The sequence below is a fragment of the Alligator mississippiensis genome, chromosome 3 (genome assembly GCF_030867095.1).
Source record: "Alligator mississippiensis isolate rAllMis1 chromosome 3, rAllMis1, whole genome shotgun sequence".
In the NCBI taxonomy this organism is placed as follows: domain Eukaryota; kingdom Metazoa; phylum Chordata; order Crocodylia; family Alligatoridae; genus Alligator; species Alligator mississippiensis.
This window is the reverse complement of record NC_081826.1, coordinates 130017720-130034871: the sequence shown is the minus strand read 5'-3', so window position 1 is coordinate 130034871 and position 17152 is coordinate 130017720. Positions and strand designations below refer to the sequence as shown.

General features: G+C 43.1%; 1 long non-coding RNA gene across 3 annotated transcripts in view; it reads left to right on the top strand.

Annotated features, from left to right (window-relative positions):
• The window catches only part of LOC132249384 (uncharacterized), a 165282-nt gene that overhangs the window by 141653 nt on the left and 6477 nt on the right, over positions 1-17152 (top strand). For all 3 annotated transcript variants that reach the window (XR_009460865.1, XR_009460864.1, XR_009460866.1), the window contains exon 5: positions 16568-16616. This is a non-coding gene — a long non-coding RNA (uncharacterized LOC132249384). The remainder of the gene's footprint in view (positions 1-16567; positions 16617-17152) is intronic.

The following is a 17152-nucleotide window of genomic DNA, read 5'->3' as shown; positions in this document are numbered from 1 at the left end:
AGTCAGCTCAAGACTTTTCCATCACTCCAGTCCCAAATAAGCCCTCAAAATAAAACATAACTAGTATTTACACTGGCCTTCTCCACTAAGTTCAATCTCATCCAGTACTGTATCCTTTGACAGCAATGGGAATTTATTGAGTTATTCTAAGTAACTTTGAGAACAGGAGTAGATGGAGTATCAGTTTGAAAGAGTATCCCATTAACTTGAATGGGAATATTCACAAGAGCCAGACAAGATAGATTGATTCCTGAAGCCTTCCCACAACAATAATGGCTAAATCTTTACACAGGTACCTTTTCAGTACTTTAGGTGTGATGATTGAGTGATCTTGGTCTAGTTCCCAGTGCACATCATAAGACATTACCTTCCTTACTCTTGGTTTCAGCTGTCTTGGTGCAAGCTCAAATGTCCCAGGGCTGAATATGCTGTAGGTTCCCAAGCTATGTCTATACTGTGCCTTGGCAATCCTGAGATTTTTGCCAAAAAATAAGTCCTACTCATTTTTTCCCACTCGGTGTGGGCTGCAGTTGAAAGAGCATTGTGTGCTCATTTGGATTTCTTTCTTTCAGGCATGCTCCTGAGAATAGCACTAGGTATGCCCAACTTCACGTCAGCAACAAGTCCATAACATTTTTTATTTTTAGGATGGGCTTCTGTGAAGTGGGAGCAAGTGGGCAGGACTTGTTTCTTTAAGCTGGTTTCCAGATCATTGGAGAGACAGACACCCTTATTTCTCAGTTTAAGTTAAACAAGTACCTTCCAGAGAGGTTAAGAGCACCCAAGTGCAGCAGTATGAGGAAGTTTGTCCAGACATTGCACTATGTAGTATGTGGGACTAGGACAAAAGGTTCTAGGGCCCTTACTCCAGCGTCTTTTACAAGTGAAAGCCCATGATGCAGTTTTATTTTAATTATTCTGATTCCATGAGCTACTGGCAGAAGAGCCCCTCTCCTCACATATGATTAAAAAAACATTTTTAAATTATTACTATTTGCTGAGAATATTCCTGAAAATGCTGCAATGGATGGGAAAAGTGCAGATGCCAAAATGAGAGTGCTCCTAATGTGAAATAGTTTTGGACCGTTCAGGACATCTGGAGTGAATATGGGAGGAGCAGTGAAACATTCCTTGAATGTACTTACATTCTGAAATAGAATCACAGTGGTGTACACATGCTGAAACCCTGAATGAAACACACAAATGGATATGGCAGAAAGCTTAAAAGGAAACCAGACTGCTTGGAGCAGAACTATTTTTAGTTTTCTAATGAAGAAAGCAGCTGTATTTGAGAGAGCCAGTCATTCACTGCTTGGAAAATCAGCTGGAATGCTGAGCCCTGGTGTTCTTGGTAGTTAGAGGAAAACCTTGTGTATAAGCTCTTTCAGGCTGGGAGCCTTAAATGGCTGTCACTCTGGTTTTGAAGTATACTTGGAAGCACTGTGGGATTTGATCCAAAGATCTCAGTTGGAATCCACAGTAGCTGATGGTGTTCAAGTCTCCCTCAGAATCTTTATTTAGGAGACCCTGGGCACGTCTACATGTCCAATTAATGTGCATGAATAAACTCCAGAGCTGATTGCTCCAGAGTTTATTGCTCCCAGGTGTGCCATTTGAATGTGTGCCCTGGAGTAATAAACTACGGAGCAACGAGCACCTGAGTTTATTCATATGCAGCATGATGAGCTGGCATGAAGCAGCCCCAGCTGGCATGAAGCAGCCCCGGCTGGAGGTAAGCCAGCAGGCAGCCCCCACACTGAAACACCTTCATGCCCCAGCCAGCTGAGGCAGTGTCTGCACGTGTGCTGCTATGGAGTTTTTTACTCTGCAGCAGGATAGTACTTGTATTTACTTGTATTTACAAGTACTGTACTGCTGCCAAGTAAATTAGTATACTCCAGCCTAATAGGGACTCCTGTGTATATGTGCAACATTTACTGCACAGCTAATTAGTCAACTGTGCAGTAAACATCTTGTGTAGACACATCCCCTGAGGATCAATCAAAGTCCTCTCATTGGCACATTGAATCACTACTGCACATTTTCTATATCTGTGCCATGCTATTTGTCATTATTTCTTCACTTTTCCAAAGCCTTCAGAAGGTTGGAGCAAAATGCCTGATTCTTTATATAATGTGCTATGTATAAGAATGGGAAAGGTTCATTGTATTTTGCTGTGTATATGAAATTTGATGTAGACTCTCCAAAGTTAACTCTACATTCCCTCCATACAAAATAAAGTGAATGCATTTGTTTTAAAGGTAGTTCTCAGATACCCAGAGAGAGAGATTACTTTTTTTTCATGGGGCTGAAATTATTATTAAGCAAACACAGTCATTTTAGTATTAAACAAATACATAAAACAAACTGTTTGAATTTGAGTGGTGATGAGAATGGACATTAGTTACCTCAAGGTTAGTGTCATTAAATTTGGAGGCCAGAAATAAATGGGATTGCCTGATTCCCAGTCAGGAGAAGACAATGCTCTGAAGCTATTTAATAGTCATAATATAAAAAGGGTGGTACTGGAATGAGGGAATTTTAGATTACAGTAGTTGTGAAGTTTGACCAGCATCACCTAACTGGAATGGCCTGGCACTTTCCAGAGAGAGGATGGGGCTAGTGAAGAGAGAGAACTGGGTGTGAACACCAGCCTGTAAAACTAGTTTATCAGTCTCTGTCAGCATCCTATTTACCAAACCCATCAGAAATCTAGAGGGAGTCTTAGAGGTAATAGGGTCAGGATAGTCTAGAGCAGGGCTGTCAGACTTCTAAGCCCCTGGGATCCACAGGCTGACCCAAGCAAGGCATGGGTCAGAGGGCAGCACACATGACAGCACAGCAAGGCATGGGTCAGAGGCCCCCCACCACTACTGCACTGCACAGATGTGATCCCTTCCTGAGCAGCCTCAAACTCACCCTAGCATCCCTGTGTAGCGCTGTGCACTGCCCTGCTCTCTGGGGTGGAGGCAAGAGGCAGCAGGGAGAAGGGAGGGGGAACCTGCCAAGCAGGAACCCAGGGACTGCAACTTAACCCCTTGTGGGCTCCATGTGATCCATGGGTGACCACTTGGCCACCCCTTGTCTAAAGGAAATGCCACTGCACTGCAAGTTAGGGACCTGTGTTTGTGACTCTATCATTCCCCTATGTGCTCTTGACAAGGCACATCAGCCCTCTGTCACCTTTGTCTGTTCTATCCATTTAGATTATAAGCTCTTCAGGTTATGGCAGTCATATATGTGCGTGTACAGCGCCTAAGACAACAGAGACCCATCTCATACACAGCTTCCTGGTTCTTTTCTACTAGTAGTCATAGTACAAAGTTCGATAATATATATATCATGACTTCTTTCTAAGTAAGTTTTCTGCCATATATACCAAAAACGTTTAGAGTGTTTCGTTAGTATACTTTCTGTATAAACCAGGGGTGTGCAACCCTCGGCCCATGCAGCCATGACCTCCAGCCTGTGGGGTTCCCCACAGATCAGGAAATTTGGTGGCAGTAGGGTAGTGGCAATTACACCCCTCCCCTGCTGCCAAATCCCAAAGCTCCACAGGCAGATCGGGTACAGGCCATGTCCCCTCCCCCCATGCAGCCAGATCAGGACCTGGCCATATTCCACCCTTGCAGCTGGATTGGGGCCGGCCACATCCCTTCCTGCCATGGCCAGGTTGTGGTGGGGCCACACCTCCTCCTCTCTGCACAGCTGGATCAGCGTCAGGCTGCCCCCTGCTCCCCTCTGTATGGCTGCATCAGGCCCCACCGTATCCATTAGATCCGGCCCACAGATGGATGAGGCACCACCCATCTGGCCCGCAGGGCAAAAAGGTTGAGCACCACTAGTACAGACCATTTGTATTTCCTCCATTATATGTCATTTCTTCAATGTATATAACATTATTCTATGTAATATTAGATCTATTGTAAAATATAGCCACAACTACATCCATCCCAATTTTGGCCCACTTAGAGAATGCCTTTACGGTACATCCTGAAACTTGTTATTTTAACAAGTCAGATGTGTGCATGCGCAAACACACACACACATACACATATACGCATATAGTAAGTTATATGTAAATATCGGTAATTATATACGTTGATGTAAAATTGGAGCAGTCTCATTGGCTTGAATGCATCCAATATAGTCTTTGACCATGTGCTGTAAAACTAAATTCTGATATACCTTTGCATTGCAATACACCATTTAGTCTTTGTTAACTGGGACAAACAAGGAAGTATTTGAATTACTGACTTGGCACCTAATAGTCCACTCCTAATGGGCACCCAGCAGTGTTTTTGAGTGTAGCAGGGTTTGAGTGGATGTAGTGATGACTGGAAGAGAAAATCTGTAACAGTTATACTCCTTGTGAATCTGTAAAAGTCATAAAATATTATCCTTATACAGTATAAATATCCTATCTAAAGCACACCTGTCTCTTGCTGTGTGGGCCAGCTAATTGGTTTTTGATCTATTTTTACCATTCTTAGCTGAAAGGCAATTTTTTGTTAAGTTTCACAGAAAACTCTGGGGCTGCTTTAGGGTTTTGTAGCTGTGAAAAATGTCTGTTTCTTTTCTTTTTTTTAACAAGCAGTCTCAAGGAATAATTGCAATGATTGAGAATGCTTAAAAAAAACCAGAAGCACATACATGTCTCATGGCTACATAACTCTTAAGTGGCTTTGTGGGTTTCTTTAGATTCAGTAAACTTCAAAAGTAAAAAGGAACAAATATACCTTTGAGTTTGGCAAGAACTAAAGTTTCTGCCTCTCAAGAATTTCAAAACTGGCTCCTCCCCATTTACAAAGACAGATGCCAAATCTTTAAAAGTACAGAATTTGTTACAGTCTTCAAAATGGAGCAAAGTGATGCTTTCCTACCACAGTTTGATCTCATAATTTCCTAAAAATATCCTGAATCCTAGTGATGCCGTATTGTCCTTTACTGATTATTGGTACTGCACTAATACGTGGTAGTTTCAAACTCAGACTAGACTCTATTGAGCCAGGCGCTGTATACACGTCACCCAAAGACCGGCGGTGTTCCAAACAGCTTGTAGCATAAGTAATACATTTTCTACTCCATTTTTCTGTTTTCTTACTCCTGTTTGTATTATATAGAGAAAATGACTAATGAACCAAATCCTGAAATCCCTGCTTAGTTATTTTGGATAAAATTGAAAAAATCATGAAGATGAATAAGAGGTGGTATGGCAAAAGTATACAAGATAATGAAGAATGTAGAGAAGATAGGTCAAGAGTTTCTGTCCCCCTGCTATGTCATACTGCAGAGGTCAAGAGTTTCTGTCCCCCTGCTGTCTCATACTGCAGAAACAAAGGGACAATCAGGAAAATGAAGAGTGACAAATTCAAGAAAGATGCTTTTTCATGTAATGAGAAAATGGGTTGTTCAAATAATCACTGCAGGATGTGCTAGGGGGCCAACAGAGCATTTGTATACATGATGGGGGTTTAGTCCTCATGGTTTTATTATGTACCCCCTAAATAGAAACAGTGGGACATAAAATAAAACCCAGAGGACTAAAGCATTTCAAATTTTCTGTCATCTTATGGTGAAGGGTCCAATCCTTGGAGCCAGAGCCTGCCCATGGCTGGGGGATGAGCTGCCAGCAGGCTGAGCATCCCCTGAGCTGCAGAGGACCCCAGTCCTTCACTCCATAGTTGCAGCACTCCCTGGGGCTGCCCAGGTGGGATGCTAGTGTGCCGGGTGCTCCCCAGCTTGGAGGCAGCACCCAGCCCAATCCAACTGTTCCCTGACTCCAAGCTGGGGCAGCACCCAGCCCAGTAGCAGCCCTCCCAGGTGGCCCCAGGAAGTGCTGCTGCCATGCACAGAAGGACTGGGGCCCTGCACAGCTCAGGGGCTGCTTGGCCCACTGGCAGCTCACGCTCGGGCCACAGGAGAGTGGGCAGGCTCCCCCCAAAACATTTTTAAAAAGGATTGGGTTCCTTGCTGCTTCCACCTTCAGCAGGTGCCTGTGGCTGTCAGGACACCTGGGGTCACCTGGGAACAGGCTGGCTTGCCCCTGCAACAGTGCAGGGAGGTGGCAGGAGGGTGGCTGGGTTTGCCAGTGGTCGAAGAAGGCAGTGGGGATGGTGCACAGGACTTCAGAAGCCTAAGCGGGCTGCCAGCTGGCCTGGTGCTGTCCCAGCTTGGAGGTGCCTGATCTAACACTTCCCTGAACTTGTCCAGGCTTCCAGCACCCCATGTACCACCCCTGCCATCTTCTCTGGCTACCCACCTGCACACCCAGCTTTCCCCTGGGGCAGTGCAGGGAGGTAGCAGGAGGGCAGCTGAGTGTGCTGGTGGCCAGAGAAGGTAGTGAGGGACAGTGCACAGGGCACTGGAAGCCCAGGTGAACTCAGGGCAGTGTTAAATCAGATGCCTCCAAGCTGGGCCAGTGCCCAGCCAGCTAGCAGACTGCCTGGGCCTCCAGCACCTGGTGCACCATACCTGCCACCTTCTCTGGCCACCAGCAAACCCAGCTGCCCTCCTGTTGCCTGCCCATGCTGCCCTAGAGGCAAGCCAGGTGGTTCCGAGGTGACCCTAGGAAGGAGCCTACTGGAGGAGCCACAGGAGCCTGCTGGAGGCAGAAGTGGTGAGGGGCCCAGTCCTTTTTTTCTCCAGAGCCTGCCCGCCTCTTCTGCAACTCAGGGGTGAGCTGACAGCTGCATCCTTGCAATTTGCAACATTCCAAACTAAACTATATTGGGATGTTGTTTAGTTTGCAACAATGTAAACTCATTTAAACCCTCCCCCAAAACTCTTGCATATGTTCAGTGTAATGCCATTAAGCCACACAAAGTAACATTTTCATCACATGTACATGGTAATGGCGTCACATGTACAAATGTCCACAGTGATTAGATGTGCAATAGGGCCAATGCACTTGGCAACTCCTAAGTTCCAAAACAGAAGTCATATTTTAAGGGTGTTTCCAGTAGTGTAAGAGTGATATAGCAATGATGGTCCAGAAATTATGTGAGGCAAAGACTGGTTAGGGTGATGTCTTTTATTGGACCAATTGTGTTGTTGGAATAAAGTTAGAAAATCTTTCAAATGCAAGACATTTATAGAGCTATCCCTGGCTTCTATCAATTTCTAATCAAACATTTTATTTGATCTTTTTGAAATGGGATGAGAAGTATGGATATGCTCTTTATGGTATTGGGTCTTGATAATACTGTATTGATGTATGTTGCCATACAACTGTAGTTATTACACTCTTGCTCTAACACTGAGGTCCATTGTGATGCCACATAGTCATAATTTTTGACTGTTTAGAGAGAGAGAAAATTTGGCCTCATCACATTTCAGCTATTCAATGGTGAAGGAAGGAGTGAGTGTAGATTCTGGGTCTGAAGCTTTAAGACTATCTCTGAGTAGTCATTGGCAAAAAAGGGAATAGTAGTAATTATCTTTTGTGATCAATGGCAGGGGAAAGAGAAAGGGAAAAATGTCACTGCACACCATTCCAGCTTTGCTAAGGGTGTCCTTGTTTATTGAAGTCACTCCACTGGTTTTTGCAACAAGTAGGGGGCATTTCAGCAACAATAGCCAAAGAATGTCATAAATTATTCTGGATGTTGTTTTTGTCACAATTTCTTCTGTTAAGAAGGAGAAGAGTTTAATACTGAGTGAGGTGAACAGGCATATTTGTGACTCATTGTTTATACAGCTGACCTGTGCTTCAGTCTTCCAATCACATTTGTCTAAGGCACTATCATGCAAAACAAAAAATACACAGAGCTCTGAGGTTTTCCTCTTATTTTCTCTGCAGGAAAAACTTTGCCAGTGCCTGCAAAAACCAGTCAAGGAAAATTACATATGATTGATAGTGTGATCTAATGATTAGTGCAAGGGTCTGATTCCATTTTGGGCTTCATTGCAAATCACTGCTGCACTGTGCTAGCCAGTGCATGCCTCTGTTTATTTTCCTGTAAAATTAAGATGATAAAAGCTACCCTGCCAAAAAAACTTTGAGATCCTTAGATAAGACATACACGATAATAATGATGATGATGGTTTTGCTCAGTGAGCTGAAGAGAAATTGGTAGAATCTGTAAGTCTCCCTGGAATTTCAGAAATAAGCATAGTGCAGATCTGCGTTCAGTTTTGTTTGCTTAAAAAGTCACAAAGTCTCTTCTCATTATTTTGTGTCTAACTTTCCGAGATCAGAGGGGACAAAAGTTTAAATATTAGCTCAGCTTTCTAACCCCAGGGCAATGCCAGGCTGTTTGGCACATACTATTACAGCCAGAGATAAGATAAGATAACTAAAAAGGCATAGCCAATGGAATGAGAACCCCCTATTATAAGAAACATGCTTATGAACTCCTAGACTAAGGGAACTAGCAGTTCTCAGCCTTAAAAACTAATATTTATAAAGTCTACAAGTCCTGTGAACACAGTTGTCCTTCAGGAGTCACTGCTTTACCCAAGACTTCAGAGCATTTCTTTACTAACTGCTATTTACTGAAGAGTAAAAACAAATAAAAAAAACTTTCATAGGTCTTGAACATGGAAGAGCTCACTGGCTGTAATTACATTGTTGTCCACTAGATGGCTTTTCTTTCCCAGCTACTTCCTGATAGGGCAATCTGAATCAACTAAATTTAACCCATCTAAAAATATATTCTTTACAGTCCATTTCAATAGTACTTTGGTCATTAACTTCTAGTTGACTTCTAATTGCAGACAGAGCACAGGTTCCTGTATCATGTGAGGTATATTTTCAGAATTGGGACAAACACTTGTGAGCCATGACACTGAGAAAATTGCAAGTGAAGATGTTATCTAAAATGTTCGCCAGCAAACAGTTTGCTTCTGATGTGCAGACTATAAATTACAGTACATCTCCTTGCCTTCCACTGTTAAAATGTCCATAGTTTGGGGTTTTTTGGAGTGTTTTGGAATGGGTTGGAGGAAGGGATTCCCTTCCTGATCCAGTTCATAGGATCATATTCATTAAAGGATGTTTTGGAAGGAATGCTAGACAGTGGCTGTTGCACGAAGCTATGAAGGTATGGCACAGAACTCTGTATTATAGACCCCAGGCCAAAACCAATGGGGTAAAAATAAACAAAACTGACCCACATCTTCTTAACATCTTTCTGCCTGTGATGATTGGCAATGCAGTGAATATGGAGCAACACAAGCAAGGTGTTTCTTTTGCAGACTCAGGAAGAGAGTATTTATATCGCTTATATTTGGGCTGTGCTTAGGAAGGTTCTCTCTGCAGCCCTGCAGCTGTGAGTACATATGCTTTTATTTCATAGTGGAAGCTCAAATTCAGTAGGAGTTCAGGGCTAAAACAACTCCTCACATGAGCCAGGGAAATCTATTTGCAAAAGGAGAGAGCATGAGTGGATTTTTCAAGCCCTGTTTTATTAATGACGTGAGAACTAACATGTAATTTCTACCAATTAATCAACATTAGACTGTGGGGTATAAGCATGCATGATACTCAAACAATGACAACACCCTTGATGTAAAATTATAGCTGACCTCCTGCCTGTGGAGCATTGAATACTTTTTTGTCAGAGCTTGCTATTCCTATGCCTGCTTCTTGCAGGGGTAAACTCTATGTATACTAGAGCTGACATAATTTAGTGTTTTAACTCTCCTTCACTCTTAATATCAAATTAAGACTGCTAATCCAGGTAGCAACAAGAGGGTGTAATCAGAAACATCAGTGAAAATACCCAAAAGTGTACCTCTTTGAGCCTCCTAACCATACTCTGCTGTTAAATTGTCAGCATAAATTTACTGACTTCTCTGGGGTGTCTATGCCCTAGCTTTACCTCCATCATAACTGGGAACAAAGTTTGGCCTTTCCTTTCCATTTGGAACTAGCACCTCTGTGAAAGGAAGCTTATGAAAAGAAGGCAGAATATTAAAAGAAGAACTACTGAGCTAACAGAAGCAGCTGGCATCTAGGAAACAATTCTGTGCAGAGCAAGGTGCTCACAATTGACTTGAAGTTTTAGACACCTGCTAGTTTCTGTTTCCACCATTCATAATTAACATAAAGAAATGAGGCCAATTGGTTGCTGGCTTGAGTTCACAGACTTCAGTAGAATCATACTAGATATGAATTTGGCTCAGTGGCACTAATCTGAGGTCATAAAGAAGGTGAATAGAATAAAGATGAAGACCAGTTTTACTGTATGTATCTTATACTGCCTCTGCTTGTTTCATGGAGTGGGCTTACTGGGACAGGCTGTGTTTGATCAGCAGTAGTTGAGTAGCCCAGCAAACCAATCAGCAGCATGCAGCACCTCTGCAGAGACACGAACACACTGTAGTAGTTATCATGGGAAAGCCTTTTTAGTATGCCAAGGTGCATGGAACAGACCACAGGTCTGTGCTGTCTCTCTCTTTAGATGTATATCCCCTCTCCCTCCATTGAGGAGTGACTCTGATGTCATCCCATCCCAACTAGGGTTTTCTAATACCAACAGCGAAGGAGAGATCTGATTCCTGTTAGAAGCCCCAGCAGCGCTTTGACCAGATACTGTTCAGGAGATGACATTGGGGTTCCTGTCATTGGCACTGTGGAGACCTGGCCTGGCACAAAGGTATTGCTTTTCCTTTGGCAAAAGTAAAGCAAAAGGGACCAGATCAGATCACACCACCTTTCCAGAGCGTTATAGCAACAAATCCCAGAGGCCGTTAATAGCTATAGGGTTATTATCATATATATGCTGAATCCATGGTTGGCACAGCTGAAGCTTGATGGGAAGACAAAGGTTGATCTCAGCCACCTTTAAACCAGCCTCAGCCTTAGTGTTGGCTGGTGCCCAGATAACTCCTTTACCCTGTCCTTACCGATGATAACACTTGTATGCTGCCTCTGCAGCCTCTCTCAACATGTCCCAGACCCCTGGGAGTGGATGGGATTGTGCAGAGCTAGTTTAACATTCCCTGAGAGTTTCCCCTGACACCAGGATAATCCTTAGCTGGCCATTCAAGGCTGTTTTAAGGTGCTTCTCCAATGGGCCCAGTCAAAATTTTAACTTAATTCAGAACTGATTTGACCCTGGAAAAGAAATTTCATTTAAAAAAAACCAACAAGTTTATACTATATATAAGTAGGCACAAAAGTGCTTCTCAAAAGTGTGTTTATGGAATATCTATGCTAAAACTGTCATGGTGATGCCTGTCGGTAGAGATGTGTGTGGTTCCAGTTTAGCAGTTGGCACCTCCTTTTCATAATGCATCAAATAAGAAACCTAGATCTGAACAACTTGAAGGCCGTGAACAGACATTGCATTTCTAGGGACAAATATGCCCCTTTAGCACCACAAAGAGTGACTGTACAGGAGTTCAAATGTTTTTTGTTTTGTTTTGTTTTGTTTTTTGAGGAAAAAGCATGGCAGTTTCATAAAGAACTGTTAACTCTTTACAACAGCAATTTCTCAGCAGTGTGGTTATTTCCAACACCACAAGCAGTTATTCAGAGCATCACAAGGCATGCCTCTATTCTCCAGCATCCCAGGAGGCTATGCTCCTTGCTTAACCCTGCCCCCCTCCCATTGCTCCAGCCCCAGGAAATCCATCCGGCATTCTGAACTTTACTGCTGCAGGGAGGCAGAGTCAGGCTCAGACATTATCATGTGCTTACACTGCCCAGCCTTGTCTTTGTTTGTGGACACGAAAACCTGTCTTACCCAAGGAACAGAGTAGGAATCCACCTCCCAGACCCTCCTGTCCTGCTAAAAATATCTGTTCCTGTTGCATCAGCATCTCTGGCATTATCTACAAGCCAGACTGGAGAAAGAACATCAAGCAGGGGGCTGTTTCTGCCTGGTTTTGAACCAGCGTTCTTTGTGAAGCCAATGTGATAACTGCTACGCTACAGACACCAAAGCTACTGTAGAAAATAAGGCTACTGATCTGAAACTCATAGATAGTTTAGCTCATATCTAGGTTCTTCAAAGGGGCAAAAGGGAGGCTCCTCATCACATCTCCGGGAGCAGAAGTGATGTAGGAGCACTGGAGGGCTGTAGCTTACCCAAGAAGTCTGCATGTGCTTGGAGCAGAGTCTGGCTACTTTAATTCATAAATGCGAAGGCTGGGATGAAGGGGATTCTTTATGCTGTCCCCTTACCCCCCTAAAAATGGATCCAGTGTTGAAGTCCTTTCCCCACCACTGACCTCTTGTGCGTTGATGAGGTAGCTGAATCATGCTGCCAGCACCCACCGTACAGCCACTTCCCCCACTTCTGGACTTGTCTGTGCTGGACTGGACTGAAGCAGAGACCATGTAACCAGGGCCTCCATTACGTTCACTCCTCTTTCCATATGACTGTTTTTTAACTACTGTATTTACTTGAATATAATATGACTCTGAATATAAGATGACCCCCCAATAATTAGATTCTATATATGGAAAATTTATAAATTTGTTGTAATTTTTCAGGTATAGAATCTAATTATTGGAGGCTTGCCTTAAATTTGCCCCCTTCCCACTACTACAGCAGGGAAAATAAATCTGGGGGCGGGAGTCAGGTGTCCCCCTTGCCCTCTGCCCCACAACTTCTTCCTGCAGCCTCTCCCCTCACTTTATTGTCAGACTGTGCTGTCCCTGAGCATATGGAAATGAGAGGCAAATTTGAAAACACTGACTTTGACCTAAACATGCCTATTACTATGGGAACCTTCATCAGTGACTTGGACGAGGGGGTGGAAAGCACACTGTCCAAGTCTGCTGATGACACTAAGATGTGGGGCAAGGTGGACACACGTGAAGGGAGAGAGAGGCTGCAATTAGATTTAGACAGACTACAAAAGTGGGCAGACGAGAATAGGATGGGGTTCAATGTAGACAAATGCGGGTGCTGCACCTTGGGAGAAGGAATCCACAGCATACATACAGGCTGGGGAGCTCCCCTCTTGAAAGCACAGAGGCAGAAAGGGATCTCGGAGTCATTATTGACTCCAAGATGAACATGAGCCACCAATGCCAGACCGCAGCCAGCAAGGCCAGCCATACCTTGTCATGCATCCAAAGGTGCATCTCAAGCCGGTCCAGAGAGGTGATACTCCCCCTCTATGCGACTTTGGTCAGGCTGCAATTGGAGTACTGCATCCAGTACTGGGCGCCACACTTCAAAAGGGATGTGGCCAGCATGGAGAGGGTTCAGAGGAGGGCCACCCGCTTGGTGAGAGGGCAGCAGGACAGGCCCTATGAGGAGAGACTGAGGGACCTGAACCTGTTCAGCCTCAGCAAGAGGAGGCTGAGGGGGGAACTGGTGGCTGCCTACAAACTCATCAAGGGGGATCAACAGCAAACAGGCAGAGCTCTTTTCTCCCCAGCACCACCTGGGGTGACGAGGAACAATGGTAATAAGCTGATGGAGAATAGGTTTAGGATGGAGATCAGAAGGTAATATTTTACAGTTAGGGTGGCCAAAATCTGGAACTAATCTCCCAGGGAAATGGTCCTCGCCCCTACCTTGGGCAAATTCAAGAGGAGGTTGGACGATCACCTGTCTGGGGTCTTGTGAACCCAGCATTCATTCCTGCCTGTGGCAGAGTGTCAGGCTAGATGATCTGTTCAGGTCCCTCCTGACCCCAGCTACTATGAAACTATGAAACCTATAGACTTAGTTCATCCAGAATTGATGCATTTTACCTTTTTTTAAAACTGAAGCAAGTTTTAGCATAGATATTCCATAACCACACTTTTGAGAAGAACTTTTGTGCCTACTTATATATACTATAATTTTTTTTTAAACTTGTCTTATAGTAGAAAATATGATAGTTCCCTTAGTTCGTCATTATTTGTCCTTTGTAAATAATAAAAAATGCAGCCTAGCAGTTGACCTACTTTGTTTGTCCCTCCATTTATTTGAAAGTGAATCAACTCATGACTAAGGTCATTTTCTTTGTTGTCCTCATAACTTTCTAAAACCAAAACATAATAGAAAGTGATGAGCTTTTTTTTGGCAATGGAAACTGTGAACAGGTACATTGTGGCTGTCCTCTCCCATACCCCCCCCTCAAAGTAGGAGTGCAGGAGTCCCCAGCAGGTATAGTGCTCTGGGTTGCCAACCAGTTGGCACTTTCCTCTGATCTCGGCTGTCCTTGGGCATGTCTACAGCTGGGGAGGGGGGAGCCTGCAAAGTATGCTGGGGGTCTCTGCACACTGGCTCCTTGGCTGTGAAGCACCAGCAATACAGGCTCTTGCCATGCTCTTGCATTCTCCAGATACCAGGGGCTTTATCACCTGTACATGCATTTCTTGCCATGTTTTCATGCTGGTGCACATTTCCCAGAACTTGTTAACATTGCTAATGAATACTTGTCCGTAACCTAAATGTAGAATGCTTCAGATTAGGGTAGGAATCTATACCCAGAAGGTAATTTCCCATTGATAGATAAGTGAATAGGGCTGAGAAACCAGGAGTACTCTTTATCCACACGTAGAGACATGCTGGGCCTGCTTTCACTTCAAAACCTTTCACTTCAAAATGTAGTGCAAGTGGGCAAAGAGATGAGTGGCTTGCACTTCGCATGTGTTCACTCTGAATAATCTCAGCTGCATCTGTGACACTGCTGCAGCCCATTAATGTAATGCAGACAAGCAACCTGCATTATGATAGCACACTGAAGACAATTACAAAGAAAAAAACAATTCCTTGGTACTAAAGTTTGCATGTCCCATTGTGTTATGTTAGCTTATTCGATGCTAGTAAAAACATAGAACATGTGATGACAAGTTCTCTTTTTATCCCTTGGCTGCTCTGGTCTAAGCCACCAATTACAAGGTAGGAAATGATAACCTGATTCTGTTCTCTCTCTGCTGTAGATTAGGAGTCCCTCCACTGACCTCACCAAGTTATGTGGGCTTACGCAAGACTAGAGTCAGGTCCCAGAGTTGGTTAGTACTGTACATCTGATCTTGTTCTAAGTAACCTCTGATTCCCCAGCCTTGATTCTGTTATGTCAGACTTGCAAACCCTGTTGTAGCTGCAGTGCCATATCAGATCAGTTTTCTGAACACAGTATCACCTTGTTCTAGTCTCTATCTCCTTTTAACCCAGCAGAAAGATTAGAGTGTTTCATTTCCAAGGATAAGCAGGGTTTGACAGAATCCAGCTTTGCCTTATATCTTAATGACCAACCATGAAAAAATGAGACATATGTATCCGTTATGAATTAGCATATGCTGTTAGTTAAGCCTTTCAATGTGTGTTTAATTTTCAGGTGGGTGCCTAATTACTTTGTGACCTGTTTAGAATTTCATACTCATTCCTTTCAAAGACTAAAACGAGGTTACTTTCAGATGTACTGGAAAATACAGAGGATTCTTCCTCTCCCTCTCTTTTTCTCTCTGGATTTGTATATGGTTTTTGAAAAAATGTATTTTGTAAATAGCTTGATCCTAGTATTGGAAAAAGATTCCTGGCAGTATGATGGGAAAGAATAAACCTTAGTCTAGAAATGCTCTCTATTTCAGTAAATCTGTACCACAGATGATCTAGTATGGATGCTGCACCTAACATCAAACCTGCATTGGTTTGAAAAAAATAGAATGGTAAGGTTTTCTTTGTACCTTGGGGGAAAGAAATTGTATTTGTTTTTCCCTTTGCTATGGGTTATTTAAAAAATTCAGCCATTTCTTCCACCGTTTTCAATTTTATTAAGTGTGCTTTGAAGTTATACACAGACAGTATGACTTTTCCAGGAAAGTATCGTGTTTTACATTGGACTATCAGTTGCCCCCTGGATTATATACTAAGTGGTGTCCCTTTCCAGTTTTCTGTAGTTGTTTTAAAATAAATCTTTGCATAAAATGCAGTTAATTCCCTGTCAGGTGATAAGACTGTAGCACTACTATATGCATAAACATACTTCACAGCTTCCTGGGAAAGCTATTGATCAGGTATGGTGCTTGTTTAGAAGTGGAAGGTTATTCAGTGCCCTCTTTCTTCCATCCACACCACCGCATAGAAACCGTTATTGCTCTTCCACAGTTTGCTGCCTCCCCCACTCACTTTGCAGAGAGCAGAGTGAATCCAGAAACCAGTGCTTATTTATATTTACATAAGGTTTTCAGTTCTACACACCACAAAAGAAAATCTACAGCTTTTCCAGCAGAAGAAAGCCGGTTCTTTGGCTTGATAGATACCAAACATCTTTGGCTAACTCGATTGGCTCAGTATTGATTTCAGTAACAAAAGCAATGCCCACTCATGTTAGATTAGGCTAGATTTCTTCTTGTACTGTAGCCATTGACCAGAAACAAGGTGAAATAAAAAACGATTAAAAATTAACCCACTTCATAAAATTGCATAACTTTTGTAAAGAACTCTGCAGCCATTCTTTCTGGCTGGCAGCTTTAAGAGATAATTGATGATGTGCAGACATTATTTAAAGGCAGCATGTTCCAAATAGCTCATATGTGAATGCCTTAAATTGACACTGCCTTAAAGTAAGCATTCTCTAGTTTTTATTATAATTATTTTTAACATTTCTAGAATTTTGTGTGTGTGTAACCATTCATGCATTTATTTTCCTGTGAATCTTTTTTACACAGATGCAGATTTCAGCCTGCCAGTGCCCAAATGCCGGACTCAGAATAAGAGGTGAATGAAAATGGTTTGTGCTGGAGGCTTTATGTGTTGTGGGAGTCTCTCTGTCAATGCAGATCCCATTTTTCTATAACCTCTGTCTCATGATTTTGTGTTTTGGTTGTAAAGATGATGACTAAAAGAGCTCTAAATACCAATGGGATACTCAAGAGAGCCTTTGGAGGAAGCAGCCATTTGAAGACTAGGCAATGCTTTTTCTTTAAATGTCATAGTTCAGAATTAGCTGTGATTCTTGCTGTCTGGTGCACAGAGCTGAGTAAAGGTTAGATTTCTTCTTGCACTGTTTTTCCATTCAGGTTAATATTTAAGCCACACTGGTGGTGCATCCAGGTGAACAGTAGGTCCTTTTACAGCTATAAATGGCAAAGAGGCTGGGTTTGTAAGAGCTTGTCTGTCAGCTGTTTGAACAAGGCAAGCACCTTGCAGCAGCTGGGTGCAGTTGCATGGCTCATGCTATTAATTTCCACCAGCTCTCGGATTGGTTGAAACTGCCCTCCTCCTTGCAGCCTCTAGTGACTCGTGCTGACAGT